This window comes from Lygodium microphyllum, chromosome 30 (genome assembly GCF_053477565.2).
Source record: "Lygodium microphyllum isolate KBCC chromosome 30, Lygodium_microphyllum_v1.1.10, whole genome shotgun sequence".
NCBI classification, from domain to species: Eukaryota; Viridiplantae; Streptophyta; class Polypodiopsida; order Schizaeales; family Lygodiaceae; genus Lygodium; species Lygodium microphyllum.
Genome location: NC_141164.1, coordinates 86,073,611 through 86,091,766, shown reverse-complemented (window position 1 = coordinate 86,091,766; position 18,156 = coordinate 86,073,611). Strand labels below are relative to the sequence as shown.

At 42.5% G+C, this 18,156-nt stretch overlaps 1 protein-coding gene and 1 pseudogene across 2 annotated transcripts in view; both read left to right on the top strand.

Moving 5' to 3' along the window:
- Positions 1-18,156, top strand: part of LOC148010072 (rhomboid protein-like protein) — a 56,523-nt gene that overhangs the window by 10,450 nt on the left and 27,917 nt on the right. The gene's annotated exons all lie outside the window — the stretch shown is intronic.
- Positions 10,548-13,381, top strand: LOC148010073 (uncharacterized; annotated as a pseudogene).

Here is an 18,156-nt window from a genome sequence, read left to right as displayed (position 1 = left end):
TCTCTCTCTAATATAGTGATAACATGCCTCAACATGTTTTGTACGAGCATGAGACACTGGATTCCATGCTATTGCAATAGCACTACGACTATCAAAAAAATAGGAGATAGTCCCTCCAAATGAACATGAAGTTTAGTCAATAAGTAGCATAACCAAACACATTCAACTTTGTGAAAGCTGCCATGTACTTAGCTTCACAAGATGACGTAGCCACAATAGACTGCTCGTTGCTTAGCCAAGAAATGCATGACTGATCTAGAAAGAAACAATGCCCACTAGTAGATTGCCTTGTATCATAATCACCAACCCAATCTAAATTATTGAAAGCATACAAGTCTCCCCCCTTGGAAAATAGCAAACTATATGATTGTCCTTGCAAAGTAGAAAAATGTGCTTAATAACTCGCCAATGTAGTGTCCTTAGATTGTGCATGTACTTGCTCACTCCTGATAGTGCAAATTGTGCATGTGTTTGCTCACTTGTGATACTATACACTGTATGTTAGAATGAGTGTTGCACAAATAGATGAGGCAACCAATAGCTTGGCTATAAATAGTAACATTGATAGATCATTGCCATCATGCACCAAAAGTTTCAGCCTTGTTTCCATAGGTGTGCTCATAGGTTTATAATCTTGCATGTTAAATCTTACTAGTAGCTCCTAAACATATTGTGACTGAGACAACAATATCGTGCTGATTTTGGGCAAATTGAAAATGCCAAAAAGTAGTGAAGCAGGTGTATATCAAAGGTAGGCTTCAATTCAGCCTTGAAAACTACAAATTTTTGCTCATTTGGTTTAGTGAGCAGCATATCATCTACTTAAAGGATAATTATTATTAAATTTCCCCCTTTCTTCTTGATGTAGAGTGTGGGTTTGGTTGGGCTACTTTGGAAACCTTGTGCCATAAAAATTGCATCAGCTTATGCAATGAAAGATGCATATATTTTGTAGTATCAAGCACGTGGAGTCTATATTAAGCCATACAATGCTTTATTCAACTTGCATACCTTATGGTGTTGTCATTGGATGACAAAGCTTGGAGGTTGTGCACCATACACTTCCTCTTCCAAATCTCCATTCAAAAATATTGTCTCTATGTCCAATTGATGTACATCCCAAACTAAAATGTGTAGCCACAGCACTCACATATCTAATGGTGGTCATCTTGGATGTAGGAGCAAATGTATCCTCATAATTGATGCTCTTTTTTTTGAGCACATTCCTTCACAACAAGCATTGCCTTGTATTTGTCAATAGATCCATTAGATTTTCTTTTCAACTTGTAAACCCAATGTGTACCAATGGCCTTTTTGCCAGAAGGCAAGTGAGCAAGACTCTAGGAATGATTCTACTCAATAGAGCTCATCTCACCAGTCACATGGCTTGCATGCATCCTCAAAACATGTAGTCTCATCCTCATCCAAAGTACTAGCAAAAGCATATGCTTTCTCATCATTAAGAAGATGGCTTGTATCAACCAAGTGTGTGGTACTTGTATTTCTAGCACTTGAATGTGTACTCACAAAACCTTGTGCATGGAAGGGTTATACAGCCTATACCCTTTGCTTTCCATGCTATACCCAACAAAAATGCATTTTACTGCCTTGTCTTCAGACTTTCCATGAAACTCTTTGGGTAGATGTGCATATGCAATACAACCGAAACACGAAAGTAATCTACACTAGGCTTCTTGCCATACCATGCCTCATATGGTGTAATTTTCTTCAATGCTTTGGTAGGAGCATGATTCAAAACATGACTTGCACACATAAAGCTTGCAAGCCAAAATCTTTGAGGCAGCCCTTTGCTCGTCAACATGCATTTGGTCATTTCCACGAGAGTGTAGTTCTTGTGTTCCACTACATTTTGTTGAGGAGTCATTCTCATTGTAGATTGATGTGCAATGCCATTGTCTAACAAATAAAACTCAAAGGCTTTAGACATGTACTTCCCTTCTCTATTTGTACAAAGAGTCTGCACTTTCAAACTAGTTTTAATTTCCAATTTGGCAACCAAGTGTTTGAAATGCATAAGCACATCCAATTTGGCCTTTAAGCCATACACCTAGGTGTGTGGAGATATGCTAGGGTTTCCAAAAGAAAACGGAGTGTATGATCGCACCTGAAACATAGAGACCACAAATGCAAACGCAAAATACATAAACGCTAATAGAGAAGAAAGAGAACTCTGAAGTGAATGAATGAATGCTGTAAATGGATGAAAGAGTATACAAGATGCTCAAGGGAGACCTGTAGCCTGTCCAATAGCCGATGGCTCTTGTGGGAGCGGGTTGAGGGAGTAGTCAGATGTGATATCCATTGGAGATAGATCTAGAGTGTTGTAATCATGAATGGGAGCCGAGATGAGGTTGAAAGTGGAAGAGAAGCAAGTTGGAAACCAAAACATAGTAGTCTCTAGGCTGAAATTGGTAAACCTAGCAATGTAATTGCCTAAAGATGTTGGCAATTGATCATCGGAGGTTGTAGGAAGTTGGGCAACAAGCAAAAGAAGGTGAAGGCCATGCTGATTGAGCCTGCATTAGAGTAAATGCGACCTGCAACATGTTTTCTCCAAGGATAAGGTTGATAATGAAAATGGTGGGAACATGTCTAAGTTAGAAAGGGATTGTATGTCATTTCTGAAAATGTATGCTAATTGCTTTTTCTTAGTCATGTCAAGAAGTGGATGCAGCAATGGAAACCTAAATATGTGCTGAAATAAACAGCTGAACACAAGACAAAAGAGAAAGGAAAGAAGGAACACTGAAAAACACAATACAGATGAGAACTTAGATGTATGCTTGGGAAATGGAATCCGTATATCCAACATGAGACAATTGCATATAATGGTGAGTCATTGGTTGTGGGCACCGGTTCTGGCTCCTCTCCCTAGCAGAAGATCCACAAGTGTGATGGTGAGTGAGTGACTGACTGAGGAGGAATAGCTTGAATAAATAGGACAAAAATTTGTCCTCAATATGATCAGGTTGGCTAGCATTTAATGCAGGTCGGCCAGTAATAAATGCTAAATATGATCCATATCAAGACCATAAAAAATGCCTAAATATGATCCGTATCAAGACCATAAAAAATGCCTAAAATGGGTGATCTGATACAATACAATGGTACAAGGATAAGTAATCATAAACCATACAACATAGAACCACTAAGTAAAACCATGGATACCCAAGCAGTGGGTACACAAGCCACCACCAAGGTGCCTCAGAGAAAACCTGATGTCTATGTTGATCATACTAGCACTTGAAAATAGAGAAGATCATAGCATATCTCTGTGTTTGTCCCAATGTCTCTCAGTAGTATACATGAACAACCTATCAAAATGCCTTTGGAACATACGTGACCATGGATTCCTCGCCTTTGGCCAGACCGCCAAAGTGTCCCCTCATGCGAACTCATGACTAGGGACCAATCTCGTTCTATGTCAGACAGCGCATCATGAACCTGAATGTCAATCCTAGCTTCAGGATTCAAATTTGTGAGACGCGGTTGCCCCATCTATCCACCCTCTCATACTCCTTCTCCGGCACTAAAGAGTCGGGAGGGATGCCATCATCACCACCACTAGTAAGCAGTAGAGGAAGGGGCCATCAGTCCCTTTCCGCGAGCCAAAGAAGCTCACCTTGGCCTATGCTTTGGCCGGAGGATCGAAGTTTGAGTTTGAGATAGAGGACTCATTGGAGGAGTTTGAATCCCACTTCGTAAGTGACCTTTCTTCCCACAGTGGTAACATTGGGGCTGCTTCTTGGAAGCCCTCTCTGAAGTTGCAAAGCCCTCACTGGAACCTCCATAAGATGACAAAAGCCGCCCCTGTAACTGCAAAGATGCCTCATGCTCAAGTAGCATCGAGGTCATATGTAAAACTGACAGGAGTGAATGATGTCAATGCCCTCAAAGCATTCGCTACTCTATCAAACACTTGAGGGAGTTTGGAGAGTACAAGTCCAATAAGATGAGCCTATGGAAGGGCAGACTGCATTTGCCGAAGCTGGTCTTGGATCTGGGTGATATGAAGTAGAAAAAATTGGACAATATCTTTGGCCTCGAATGTAATTTGCTGGAGTTGTCCATGGAGAGTGATTGTCCTCATGGGGGAAGGTGCTGCGTACAACAACTGCAACTTCGATCATACTTTAGAAGATGTCTTGCAGGAGGTAATCGCCGGGAGGACTGAATCCCATGTAAGCACTGCTTCCTCATGGTTGTCTTCATCAAAATCATCCGATGTCGGAGTAGGATACTGAGGACGAGGAATAACTCCGCATATGACGTACCATAACTACTTCTGCACAAACCAAGCTTTCATCATAGCACTCCCATGTGAGATAGTCAGGTCCATGTAACTTATCATTAGTGGATGTGCTCGGAGGAGCCATCTGTAGAGGATAAGAAGATAAGGAGAGAAAAGAAGGTCTTTGGAGAGGAAACACAACCAAACCACAAGCACAAATTGCAAAAAATGAGAGTTTACATGCAGTATGCACCAAAATCTGATCAAAACAAGAAGAAATCTGCTGCGAAAAGTCAAAAAGTCAGCCAAAAACTGCATGAAACAGCAAAAACGGCCTGACAATGCAGTCGCCCAGCCAGGAGGAGATGTAGAGACACCAAAACGCAGGCTGGAACAGACATGCAGGCAATAGAGGTGCTGACACAGGCTGTACGGATGCTGACATCAGCAAAAACATAGATAAACATGGCGCCTAGTTGGAACAACAGTTGCTTGATAAGTAATGGTTAAAACAGTCATGAAATCAGCAAAGAAAACATAGCAAGAGCATAGAATGTGAGCTGCTCTGATACCATGTCAGAAGTGGATGCAGCAATGGAAGCATAAATATGTGCTGAAATAGACTGCTGAACATAAGACAAAGAGAAAGGAAAGAAGGAACAGTGAAGAACCCAATATAGATGAGAACTTAGATGTATGCTCGGGAAATAGAATCCATATATCCAACACGAGATAGTCGCATACAATGGTGAGTCACTAGCTGTGGGCACCAGTATTGGCTCCTTTCCCCAACAAAAGATCCACAAGTGTGATGGTGAGTGATTGACTGGCTGAGGAGGAAGAGCCTGAATAAATAAAAATATGTCCTCAATATGATCAGGTTGGCCAGCAATAAATGCTAAATATGATCAATATGAAGACCATAAAAAATGCCTAAAATATCCTAAATAATGCCCAGCCCTAAATCATGCACAGACTCACACATGAGCTGACATATCTGCTAGAAAGTCATTATTGGGGTAGCTATTGCTTGTAAGGTTGGAAGATCATGGCATAGATCTTATCCTTGAAAGTAGCCCTCCTAATAAGCCATCCTATAGTGTAAGTGCAACCCAACAAGAGGTGATAATGAGTAAGGTATATGAGCTGTTGGAAAAAGGAAGGCTATTACACCACCTTTGGGAATAGCAAATGGAAAATCTGTAAAGGCTCTCGTATTGTTGCCAAGGGGTCCAAAAGTGATACCTTGTATTCCTTGCATGTATCTAGTGTGCGTGACCATGTAGTCGCCATAACTGAGCAACCAAGTGTTTCTTTGTGGCATAGCCGGTTGGGACACATGAGTCAATCTAGAATGAAAGTGCTCTCTTGTTTGGGTTATTTACCGTCTTTGAGGTATGCTGATTTTGAACAGTGTGATAGGCGGGGGATTTGTAGGTGCCAGCTCAAGCAAAGCAGGTGGAAGCTTGCAGGGTAGCCGAACAGGGCAGCGTTGGTGGAAATAGGGGCGCTGGCAAACAATATAGAGCAGCTCGCATTTGCACTAGGTGGCATTGGTAGTGCTGTTGTTGCTGGTGATGCTGATGCTATTGGTGGTGCTGCAACAGCTCCTCCTCGGGTAAATCCAGCAAAATGCTCTAAGCTCCTCCTTGGCGAACGAAGTTGGCAGTGATGAAGTGACTTGAGGCTCAAGGTGGCTCTTATACCAAATGTGAGAAACGTGTTGGCTATGGAGGAGAGAGAAAAGAGAGGGAAGTGACATTGTGAGCTGAAGAGAGTGTACTAGCTTAAGTGAGAATGACAAAATGAAAGTACTCAATGAAAATACACGTAAGGTCTAAGATTGACCTAACCAACCTTTCACACCCTAATTAGAGTTGAATTAACTAACTCTAGGATCTAGTGTCACCACATTAAAGTCCTAAGACACAAGGTGTCCACACCGCACTCGTACACTTTAATAAGTGCCCACACATCACACGAATTACATTGGGCATTGCACAGAATTAGAAAATTCTAACAGAAAGGGGTTGTTTGAAAACATGGATACCATATTGAAATTTTCTTCATCCTTCCATTTGCAAACAGCTGGTCAATTAGAAGAGGCAAATTCTTTAGTTCTTGATCTCTTGAGATGCTATATTTTTGAGCATAAGTCATAGTGGGAGCAGTATTTGCCTTTGGTAGAGTTTGTATAGAATAACACAGTGCATAGTTCCATTGGCAAAGCTCCATTTGAGGTTGTGGAAGGTGGCAAAAAAGTGCCCCCCTATTTTGCACACAAAGGGCAAGATCTTTGAGGCTGATTGGTATGTGAAAAAAAAAAAGATTCAGTCTATGAAATGGTTAAGTATGCTCTTCAGAGGTCTCAAGAGAAGCAAAATAAGGTTGTTGATTGCCATAGACGTGCTTGGCAGTTTGTAGAGGGCGATTATATGTTGGCGTATTTTGAAAATACAAGGCTGAAAAGAATGAAAAGTAGAGAGAGGTTGTATTCAAAGTTGAGTATAAGATATTATGGGCCGTTAAGGTATTGGAGAGGATAACAATTGTTGCTTATAGGCTGAAATTGTCTCCACATTGGTGGATACACACAATACCTTTCATTTGAGCTTGTTGAGGCCTTTTCATGGTGTTGTGCCCAAGGATGTATCTGCTGAAATTTAGCTAGAGATTGAGGAGTTGGACGAGATATTGATACCCAAGTAGATCTTGGTACACCAAGAGAGAAAGATAAGATGTAAAGTTTCCAGAAGATATTTGGTGAAATTTTAGAAATATCACCAATGGATGCAAAGTGGATGGAAAAGGATAACTTGGTAGACCATTCTCAGTTGTTATAGCTTTGCCTTGAGACTTTTTAGTTAGAGCTGACTTTGGATCAGAGGCTTAGTTTTGTTCAACAGAGTAGGGGTCCAGAGCACTACTTGATACTCAAGGGAGAGGTAGCACTTCCACTTCTCCAGTGATGGACAACTCTCACGTATAGTGGATCTTAGATGTATTCAACATACATCCAAGGTATTGTGTTGACGATATGTCTGTTATGAGGTCACTACTCAGTGTACTAGTCAGTGTAGTTTGGTATGCATATGGTATGGTTTTCCACTTGTAGCTCTGAAACTATACATTTGTATGAGTATGCATTAGTTGCATGTTGAGCAGGAGTGAGCGAGAGAGAGTGAGCAGAGTGAAAGTATGATTCGATAAGAGTGTACCAACAATCTGTTGGTACACAAAGAATAAACATATATAAGAGAGCCACAAGCTGATGCATAAGGAACTCCCTTCATAGCATTTTCTTCCACGTCATCTTTCGGGCTGTTGGCTTTGCTAAGCTTGAGATAAGGAGGTAAGGGTACCCCAAAAGGCTTAGCTTCAGCCATGTTAAATCTGTCCAGTACCTTTTTAATGTACTTTTCTTGAGATAAAAACAACAATTTCTGCATTCTATCTCTACGAATCCTCATGCCCAAAATATGCTATGCATTCCCCAAATCTTTCATGGAGAAGGCTGATTGCAGCTGATTTTTGAGAGCATCCAAGCTAGTCTTTCTTTTCCCAGCTAGCAACATATCATCCACATACAAAACAAGTATGATGGGGCTGCTATCTGTATCCTTTTTCATGTACAAGCAATGATATGCATGATTGCGTGTAAACTTATGAGAGAGCATAAAAGTGTCAAACTTTTTGTACCATTGCCGTGGTGCTTGCTTCAGCCCATACATGCAGCGTTTTAGTTTATATACCATTTGCTCTTTTCCAGGAACTACAAAGCCCTCGGGCTGTTTCATGTAGTTTTCCTCATCAATGTCACCATGCAAGAAAGTTGTTTTTACATCCATTTGATACAGCTCTAAGTCTAGTACAACAGTGAGAGCAAAAAGCACACGTAGAGTGGACATCTTCACAACATGTGAGAAGACCTCATGGAGGTCAATCCCTTCCTTTTGTGCATACCCTTTGGCAACCAGCCTTGCTTTGTACTTGGGTTTCCCATCAACTGTCTTTACTTTGTACACCCATTTATTTGGAAGTGGCTTCCTTCCCTTGGGTAGAGACACAAGATCCCAAGTGTCATTTGCATATAGGGATTTAATCTCTTCTTGCATAGCAAGCTCCCCACTCACTGCTGAATTCACATGACTTGGCCTCTTTGTATGTAAGAGGCTCACCCTCATGTGTAAGTATCACATAATGCAAGGAGGGTTAAAGCGTATGTGGTTGCCTTCTTACGCGTGTAGACCTACGTACCCAATGATCAAGATTTTCAGGAATTGGGTCTACACCCGGAGGTATATTATTTTCAGCATTTATTGGCTGCTGTAAGCCGTTTTCAGCATGCTGTTCATGCTGTATAGCATCTTCATTTTCATTTCCAACACTTGCATTTTCATAATCGGCAAGCCTATCTTGTTGTCCATGACCTTCTTGTGCTCCTATTTGCTGTCCATCATCATCTGGCTCAAAAATAACCGGCTGATTATCAATTTCGGCCTGTGGTACAACACCATGAGGCTCATTTTTTGAAGTAATAGGTGATTGCAAACTCTGGAATTTCACTTTTTTCATATCTTTATTAGAGGCTAAAGTACCTTTCACCAATTTTGCCTCATTAACACAACATTACGGCTGCGAATAATTTTCTTGGGACCGAGGTAACCACACTTTGTAGCCAAATTCACCCTCATCACCATAGCCCATGAAAATGCATTTGGTGGATTTTGGGTCAAGTTTGTTCCTCAGCTCATCCCCAATATGCACAAAAGCATCACAGCCAAATATGCGTAAATGGTCATATGAGGCCGATTTGCCAGACCAAACCTCCTCAAGGATGCCATTATTTAAGGACCTATTTGGAGAGTGGTTGCAAATGTGAACCGCGGTTTTGAGTGCCTCTCCCCAAAATTCATGAGGGAGATTAGTAGTGGACAGCATGCACTGCACTCTTTCACATAAAGTTCTATTATATCTTTTAGCCACCCCATTTGAAGAAGGGCTGTAAGCTCTCTCTTAATACCATGTAAGTCACAAAAGGACTTGAATTCAGTCGATGTGAACTCACCCCCATTATCAGTTCTCAAGCATTTCAGCTTTCTACCTGTCTGAGTGGTCACAAATGCATGAAAAGTTTTAAAAACAGTAAACACTTCACTTTTCTTTTTCAGCAAGTACACCCAAATCTTCTTGGAACAGTCATCAATAAAGGAGACAAAATATGCAGCACCACCCAACGATTTCACGGGCATACCACATACATTAGAATGCACCAAGTCCAAGACATTGGACTTATGAGAGACACCAGAGTAAAAGGAAAATTTTATTTGCTTTCAAAACTGACATTCATTACAAAAGTCAAGTTTAGAGTCTTTTCCATCAACCCTCTTCAGAGAGGTATGGACATTAAGTCCTTTTTGGCTCATATGGCCTGATCTCTTATGCCATAACTCCAAGTGGCTGCAAATTTCAACAATTGCAAGAAACTTGCCATTCAAGACTTTACAGTGCAAACAATACAAAGTGCCCTTCTTGGTTCCTTTTGCAATCAGCATGGAACCCTTTTGCGCTTTCCACAAACCAAGGTTGTCCACGTCCGACGGACGGGTCAACTCGTTCGACCCATTCTGTCTCGTCCTCTGCGTCTGGGCCCATCCGGACCGTTCGGTCGTTTCCTACGAGCCGTTCACCCGTCCGACTGCGCCCGCCGTCACCCGTCCGATCCACCGTCCGTTCCTTGCGGCCTGTCCGATTGCGCCCCATCACCAGTGACTGTTACGCTTGGGCCTTGCGGCTAGTAAAGTTGTAAACTGTCACTTTTTTGACCGTTTTCAGGCGGCCAGGGCCCAGGCCCGTTTTTCTTTTCATTCTTACCTTTCTTTTCTTTTTTCTTTCTTACGTTTCTTTTCTTTCCTACCTTTTTTTTTCTTTTCTTTATTTTCTTTCTTACCTTTATTTTCTTTCTTTCTTTCTCTTAAAGACTCAAGATTAAAGATTAAAGATTCTCTCTCTCTCTCTCTCTCTCTCTCTCTCTCTCTCTCTCTCTCCCAAGGGCCAACCCTAAACTCCAAAGCACTCTCCCTTTCTATAAAATCTCCCCTCCCCCACTGTCTCATTCATCCTTTCAAGTTCTCCACCCCTCCTACTCCTTTCAAGCTCTCCATCCTTCCTACTCTCTCAAGCTTTCTTCTTGAGTCCTCCCTTAACCTCTCAACCCTTCCAAGTTCCAACCTCCTCCTTCATCAAGCTATAGCCTCTCTCTACTCCCTCAAGCTCTCTACTCCTTCAAGCTCTCTACTGTTTCCGCTCCTTTCTTCAATCATCTCACCCTCCACCTGTGACCCTCAAGGCTCTCTCTATATATCATCAATGGCAACCCCTCTCCATGAGGCTTTTCGCTTGCATTGTGCCTACTTCGAACGAGTGAAGGAGAAATCCAACACTTGCAAGTGGCAATGCAAGTATTGCCCAAAGCTCCAAATCTCATCCGTCACTCGCCTTCTCATCCGCCTTTGCAAATTGGGAGGGGAAGCCACACCATGTCTCGGTATTCCTGACGATGTCTATGAAGATTGTCGTTGGAAATACTTGCCATTGAAGCGACACAAAGGCCTTTCAAGGGCAAGTGAGGAGGTGATCTCTCCCGACCATGAGGTCTCGGATGCGGAAGACGATTCCTCTCCAACTGTCTCAGTTTCCTCCGTTGGAGGGGCCTTTTCTATCCCATCTAGAAAAAGCCATTCGAGTGGTGCACCTATGCCCAAGAGACAAGCCACTCTTGCTCAAGCAACGGGGCAAGTTTCCGGTCCTCTCTCCTTTCCCAAGGAGAGGCAAAGGCAAGCGGAAATAGAGATTGCATGCACCATAATTGAGTGCAATCTCTCTTTCCATATTCTCAAAGTGGATCGATGGAAGTGGATGGTGAAAGCCATTGCCGCCGTTGGTCCATGCGAGGGATGGTACGGTGTCACGTACAATGATATGCATATCAAGAAACTCGACGAGGAGAGAGAGAGAATTGATAAGTCCCTTGAGCCTGTGCGTGCCAGTTGGGCGAAGTATGGATGCTCTATCCTATCCGATGGATGGAGTGACCGCAAAAAAAGGGGGATCATCAACATCCTCGTCTCTTGCCCACTTGGCACATACTTTCTACGAGCGGTGGATGCAGGCACAAGGGGAAGGAGAACCACGGGCTCGTTCATGTATTGACACATATGGCAAGCCATCATTGAGATAATGCTTCTAAATCCATTATTTTGTAATTTTTTTAAAAAAATCTCCCAAATTTATTCTAATTTCATAGTGTATAATCTTGTAGCTTGGGCCACAAAATGTGGTGCAAGTTGTCACGGATAACGCCTCGAATTGTGCATCTATGAGGTGGAAACTTGAGGCCGAGTTTCCGTCCATAGTATGGACACCATACGCTACACATTGTCTAGATCTTCTTATGGAAGATATAGGCAAGTTGGAGTGGGTGGTGAGGGTTGTCAACGATGCTTGCACAATCATTGGCTTTGTCAACTCCAAGGTCCGAGTTCTTGCGATATATCGCTCATACTTGGACTTTGATTTGAAGAAGCCCTCGAAGACTCGGTTTGCAGCCATGTGGCTTCTCCTCGAGCGTCTCTATGACGTTCGCAACAAGCTACAAAAAAAAATTGTGTCAGATGAGTTTAAGGAATGGCTTGAAAGGGAGTCCACATCAAGCCAAGTGGAAGCAAAGGCCGTTCAAAGGCTTTGCTTAAAGGAGGAATTTTGGATAGATGTGAGGGGCATTATCATTGCCGTCACTCCCATCTATAAGGTGCTTCGCATGACGGACATGGAGGGAGCTACTATTGGCCTCCTCTATCATCTTATGGCGGATGCGATGGAGGAGATACAAGCATCGACCATCTTGGATGGGGAAGCCTCTTCTTCATGGTATTGTTTTTATTTTTATTTATTTTTAATGATTCATGCTTCTTTTTAGTTTTAGAATCTATATTTTATATTGTCTCACACTTTCTTTTCAAATTTTACCTCTAAATCTCCCTCTAAATCTCTATCATCTTACACCTACTGTAGTGATATCTTGGATACCACCCCTAAAAGAGATGACATTCTCTTTTTGATAAAGAAAAGATGGGAGTGGATGAAGTGACCCATATATGGGTTTGCGGCACTCTTACATCCCGCCTTCAAAAAACCCTCTCTCTGCATGGATGCCAATGTCCTTGCCGATCGTGATGCCTTTCTTTCAAAGGCTTTGACGGAAGAGCACCATGGTGCCTTCCTTAAAGAGCTCATTAATTATAGCGATCAAAGGGGCACCGCTTTCACATCTACCATTTGTTGGAAGCGGGAATCATTGGTGAAGCCCCTTTTTTGGTGGGAGTCATTTGGCTATCAATTGCCTCACCTCCAAAGAGTGGCCTTACGCATTCTTGCACAGGTTTGAAAATCTCTTCTTTTTTTTCATTTAATTCTAGTTACAACTTACAACTTGCAAACTTAAAGTTTAAACTTACTTTTTCTTCACATGATTTAGGATTGTTCGTCGGGTGCATGTGAGAGGAATTGATCCGCCTATTCCCTCGTGCACACCAAAATTCGTAACAAGCTTAGCACACGACAATTGGAGGGACTAATTTATTGTTGCTCCAATTTACACATGCTACGCAATATGCATGAGATGTCTATGGCAAGACATGTATCATATATCTAATTTTTATACTTTTTAGTTCATAACTTTATTCATAGATTATGAAATATATTTAAAGAATTTTCACTTGTTTAATCTAAGTTCTTCATTCTTTAAATGTATAGATAAATGTGGATTCACTCAAGCTCTCCGCTAGTACACTTAAAAGTGTGACTCGCCAGAGAGACTTGGAGGAGGAGCAAATGCTTTACCTGGAGCTCGAGGAGATAGACCGGCGGGTCTCTCATACTTATGCACGGCGTGTCCGTGTTGTTATTCACCCTCGCGCCGTTAGCAATGGAACTTCTACTTCGGCATCGACATCGCGGCTGCCGGTGATGCTTGTGGGGCCCTTAGATGCTACACGAGGCGTGCGAGTGGCTCGAGAAGTACTCCTAGTTCGGCCCAGGAAGACATACCTATCACTGCCTCTCACCTAGAGCTTAGAGAGCCCGAGTATGATGACGAGGGCAATGTCATTAGTGAGGGTGATTTTGTTGAGGAGGGTGATGGCTCCTCAAGCGGTGACGAGGATGCTTCCACCTTCGATGTCGAGAGTGATATGAGCACCTAGAGTAATCATGTATCTTAATTCCGATTGAGCCATGGATGATGGCTTTTATCTCGAATCTCGATCCATTTTTGTACACTTTTTAAAATCTCCAATTTAATTGAGGTCACCACACGCAATGTCTGCAATTTCTGACCTAAATGGTGTTGACAAGCATGGACGAGATCAAAACCAAGAAAAGGCCCAAATTTTTGGGTCATATTCGCACAGATCTGTGACCCGTGCTTCAACGCGTGAACCCTCGTCAAAGAGAAGGGATTCAAAAGAGATTTGAAAGAAAATAAAGCTTTTAGCTTTTTAAAAAAATTGATGGAATGACCGGGGGGGGGGGGGGGGTCCGTTGACCCTGCCTCGTCACGTCTGACAGCCTATTCGCCTGGTCAGCTGCTTGCTACCCGTCGACTTGTTGCCACTTCTGTCGCCTGGTTCGTGTCCGCTGGACCCCGCTGCCCAATCGCGCACATAGTCTCCATGTGCCGCCTAGCCTCCACACTGGTCCCCACGTGTGCTTGCTGCCGCCTGGTCGCGACCTGTCTGGTGGTTCCCGTCGGCAGCTGGACTGGTCTCGCTTGGTTGCCATGAGTAGTTTTTTTGCTTGGCTGCTGGTCTTCTTCACTTGTTGACTGTGTATCACCTATTAGTTGTGTTTGTCGACTGGAAAGACGTTGGGAAGCGTGCACAGAACCTTAAGCTCTGATACTAGTTGTTGAGCGAAGAGCACAAGTGAGAGAGATGGAAGTCGAGGAGTGAGCGAGAGAGAGTGTGACGGTTGGAGAGAGAGTGAGCAGAGTGAAAGTACGATTCGATAAGAGTGTACCAACAATGTGTTGGTACACAAAATAAAATGTATTTATACTTAGGGCATGTAAAGGGTGCATTCACATGTACAATGTGCGTGTACTATACACGGGGGGGTTTAAACCGGGCCTTTATCCCAACAGTTGCATATGTGTATGATAATCAAAGATTGATTATCAGTTGTTGGTTTTCAGTGGATGATTGTCAATTATCAGTGGTATTTATCTGGTTTTGTGGACAAAAGTGTGTCTTATGAATGCCATTGAAAGTTCTACCGAGGTTTATGCTTAGTTTCAACTTTGCTATGGTTATCTAGCCAAAATAGTTGAGATATGTTAATGAGAAATGCATTCTATGGTATTTGACAACAATTTTGAATTTTGTATGATTTTTTTTTTCTGGCTGGAGATTTTGAGCAAGTGTTGGCATTAGCATGGTTAAGTAGCAATGGCCAATGTTAGAATGCTTTGCTTTGGCACTTTGTAGTGTAATCTGGGATGATTGCAAGGATTTCAAGGGAGAGATTTTTCATAAGCATGTGAAAATTTGATGCTTTTTTTAGCATTTGATTAAAAGTTAACGAAATGCGTAAATGTGATTTGCACATGTGAAGTGCAGGTCAGTTATTTCACAATGTGGGACCTAGGACCTGAGATATTAGTTAGTGCCAAAGGAAAAAGTTGTAACAAGTCATATTGGACAAGTACTATGTGGTTCTTGGTCTTAGATTTTGGCCAATACTATTTAATTTGCCCTAAGTATGAGTGGTGACACTAGAGAATTGGCATTAATTAACTAATTAATGCAAGTTTCGGGCTAATCAGTGCTCATGATCACTTGGATAATAAATTGGCCTAGCCAACTTAATTGTTGGTGAGTGAGATTATTTTTTGGGAGCCATAAATAATTATTAAACTAAATTTCAAAATTAATAATCTGAAAATTAATTTAATAAAGCTGGATGATACTGAAAACTGTTTTGAAAGGCTGCCACTTGGCAAAACTTGCCCATGCAGGTGGGAAATAACATTTTGGAGTTTAGGAGAGAGAGAGAGGGAGAGACCATTCTCGAGATGGAGAATCGAGAGAGAGCTGTTTTGCTGCAGGCGCTAGTAGTCAGGAGTCATTGGTAGCCAGCCAGGAGGGTTCACATAGCAGGTGACTGTCCCTAGAGGCTGTCCAGCGCTAGGCAACAGGATACAGGGGCTGGCGACTGCAGTAGCAAGTCTTTTGTTAACTCTGTGTGATGTGCTAGCCATTAGTATGAGTATTCATGATAACCTCAATCCACTGCAGTATGTGAATGTAGATGTAGGTGGGTCTAGAGAAAGAATATCTGGTAATATCTCCATTCTCTCTCTTGTCACCTGCATTCTCTCTCATCTTCACCTCATTTTGGCACGTGATGCCCGCATTGATGCAGTCCCTCTCTCCACGTTCATGATTTGCTTCTAATGCTCACTCTCACATGGTATCATTGCTAAAGGAGATGAATTGTAGCTGTCCCAAAGAGGAGACATCATCGAATAGCTGTGATCGACACCAAGTTGTGACGTTTTCCACTTGCATGGGCATCCTATTGCTGGGCAACCTTAAAACACAGCTGAATTCTGTCACATTTTGTGGCCTTGAAGACCCTACTACTGGGCTGCCCTCTTTTCTCAGCCTTTGTTTCTCAACCTTGTCAAAGTATGACTGCCGTGAATGGATTGCCATGAAGACTGACAAGATTGTGACATGGACCATGGTGTGGATCGCAACTAGCCCCCTTCCCACCCACAATCCCTTACCCCCCTGCCCCCCACTCCCCTGCTCTACACTTGATGGCAGCGAGGGTCTTAGTCTTGCTTTCATGGCATTGTTTGCATGGGTGCTTGTTCTACTGCACTTTTCTTAGAAGAAGTTGGATGGCTCCAATTATGCCTTGTGGTCATGCAAGGTGGAGTGCATTCTTGACACCTTGAACTTACAGGAATTTTCCACCTTGTCCATTACTCACCCCAATGTGGATTCTTGCATCAGACCCACTACCAATTAGGCAGCCCTTTGGGACCGGCTCAGCTGTAGGGCCCGGTCAATCCTCTTCATGAGCTGCCACAACTTTTGTTCTCATATATGCGAGGTGTATTTGCTCAGAGTAGATGTCTAGACAAGGTTCGATCCTCTCCATCAATTTCAGAGTTTCGCACATTGAATGGCCCTTGAGATGCGCCTTTGAGAACTTTTAGCTATTGAGTTGTTGATTCATCCACCATGAAGGACCACGTCAACAAGATGGAGATATGGGATGAACTTGCATTTCTAGGGAAGATGGTTTCTTTAAAGGACGTGGATGTGACTTGCTGTCACATCTTGCATTACCAAAATATGATGTATTCTACACCGATCTCCTCACATCCAAGGTTTGGAATACCATTATGTGGGAACAGCTTGTGTTCATGATATTGGAGTAGGATGCCAGACACATGGAGACGAGATAAGGTGGTGTAGGGACAGCCACTTGTGTGTTTATAGTTGGCACATCTTCAAGGAGCAATCAAGAGTAGAAGAGGGGCCAGAAAAAAAAGGAGTAGCAAGAGAATGACAAAGACAAAAGGTCCAAGGGTTATCCTAAGTGGCCACCCTGTGGGAAGATTCAAATGAAAAATGCTAGAAGAAATGCCTCCACTTCAACCTAGGTTGAAGGATAGAGCAAAGGATTTCAAGGCTACATTGCTCACGTTAAACCAACCTTTTCAGAGAGGGTGGTGAAAACTTGATTAAGCACTTAATTACAACAATTAACAAGTTCAAAGAACTGAAGTGTACACTTTACCATACAATTGTGGACATTGGATACCCTATTGGCCCCAAAACTTGTATTGCAATTGGATGGAGTAAACTAAGACTCCTTAATCTCCTCTGCTGATCCAAATGCCCCTTGTTGTCATAGATGATCAACAAGACTTCTAGGCAATTTGCCCCTTGATCTTCACCCAGGACTTGTCCAAAATGAATCCTTCATTGGCCAAATGCTGCCCCAAATCAAATGGGATGGGTTGGTATTTGAAATCCTTGGCAATTCCGTGAATTCCAGCCGCTGATTTTAGTCTACAATGCCTCTAATTGCTGGCATAGGTCCTAATGTGGCTGCTAAACCCTAATCTCTACCATGAATTAGGGTTTACAACATAAATTTCTTTGTTGCTCCACCCAAATTTGGCTGAGATCTGCTCCAAATGGCTGAGATTTGCTAAGATTATTAGAGAATAGGCTGGAGGAGGTGAGAGAATAGTGTAGAGAGAGAAATCTTTGTTTTTCTTCATAGGAGACTCTCCAAAATGATTGTTGCCTTGTCTAGGACTGCTAGGAAGCTGTCATTGTTGCCCAGGAGCCTAAAAAATGCAATTGCCGTCCCCAATCTGCTGTCGCTAGCATAGGAGAGATCAATTTTGTTGTTGCATGCCTTTTGGAAGGTGTTGGCTGCCGTCCTGTGCTCCAGATGGGTCTCCACTGTTGCATAAATTGGTCAGCAGTCTATTATCTCTCTCTCTCTCCCCCATAGGCTGAATGAATCGAATCAGTCTCTCTAGCCCCAAACAGTCTTCTCTCCCATTGCATGGGCATTTTGCCAAGTGGTAGCCTTCTAATTCCATTTTCTAGTAATTTTCAGCCATTTAATTAATTTTTAGAATTAATTAATTCTAAAAATAATTTCAATCCTTTTAACCTGTCAGAAGTGGAGCAGCGGTGGAAGCATAAACATGTGCTGAAATAAACTGCTGAAACACAAGACAAAAAGAGAAAAGAAAAGAACACGATACAGATGAGAACTCAGATGTATGCACGGGAAATGGAATCCATATA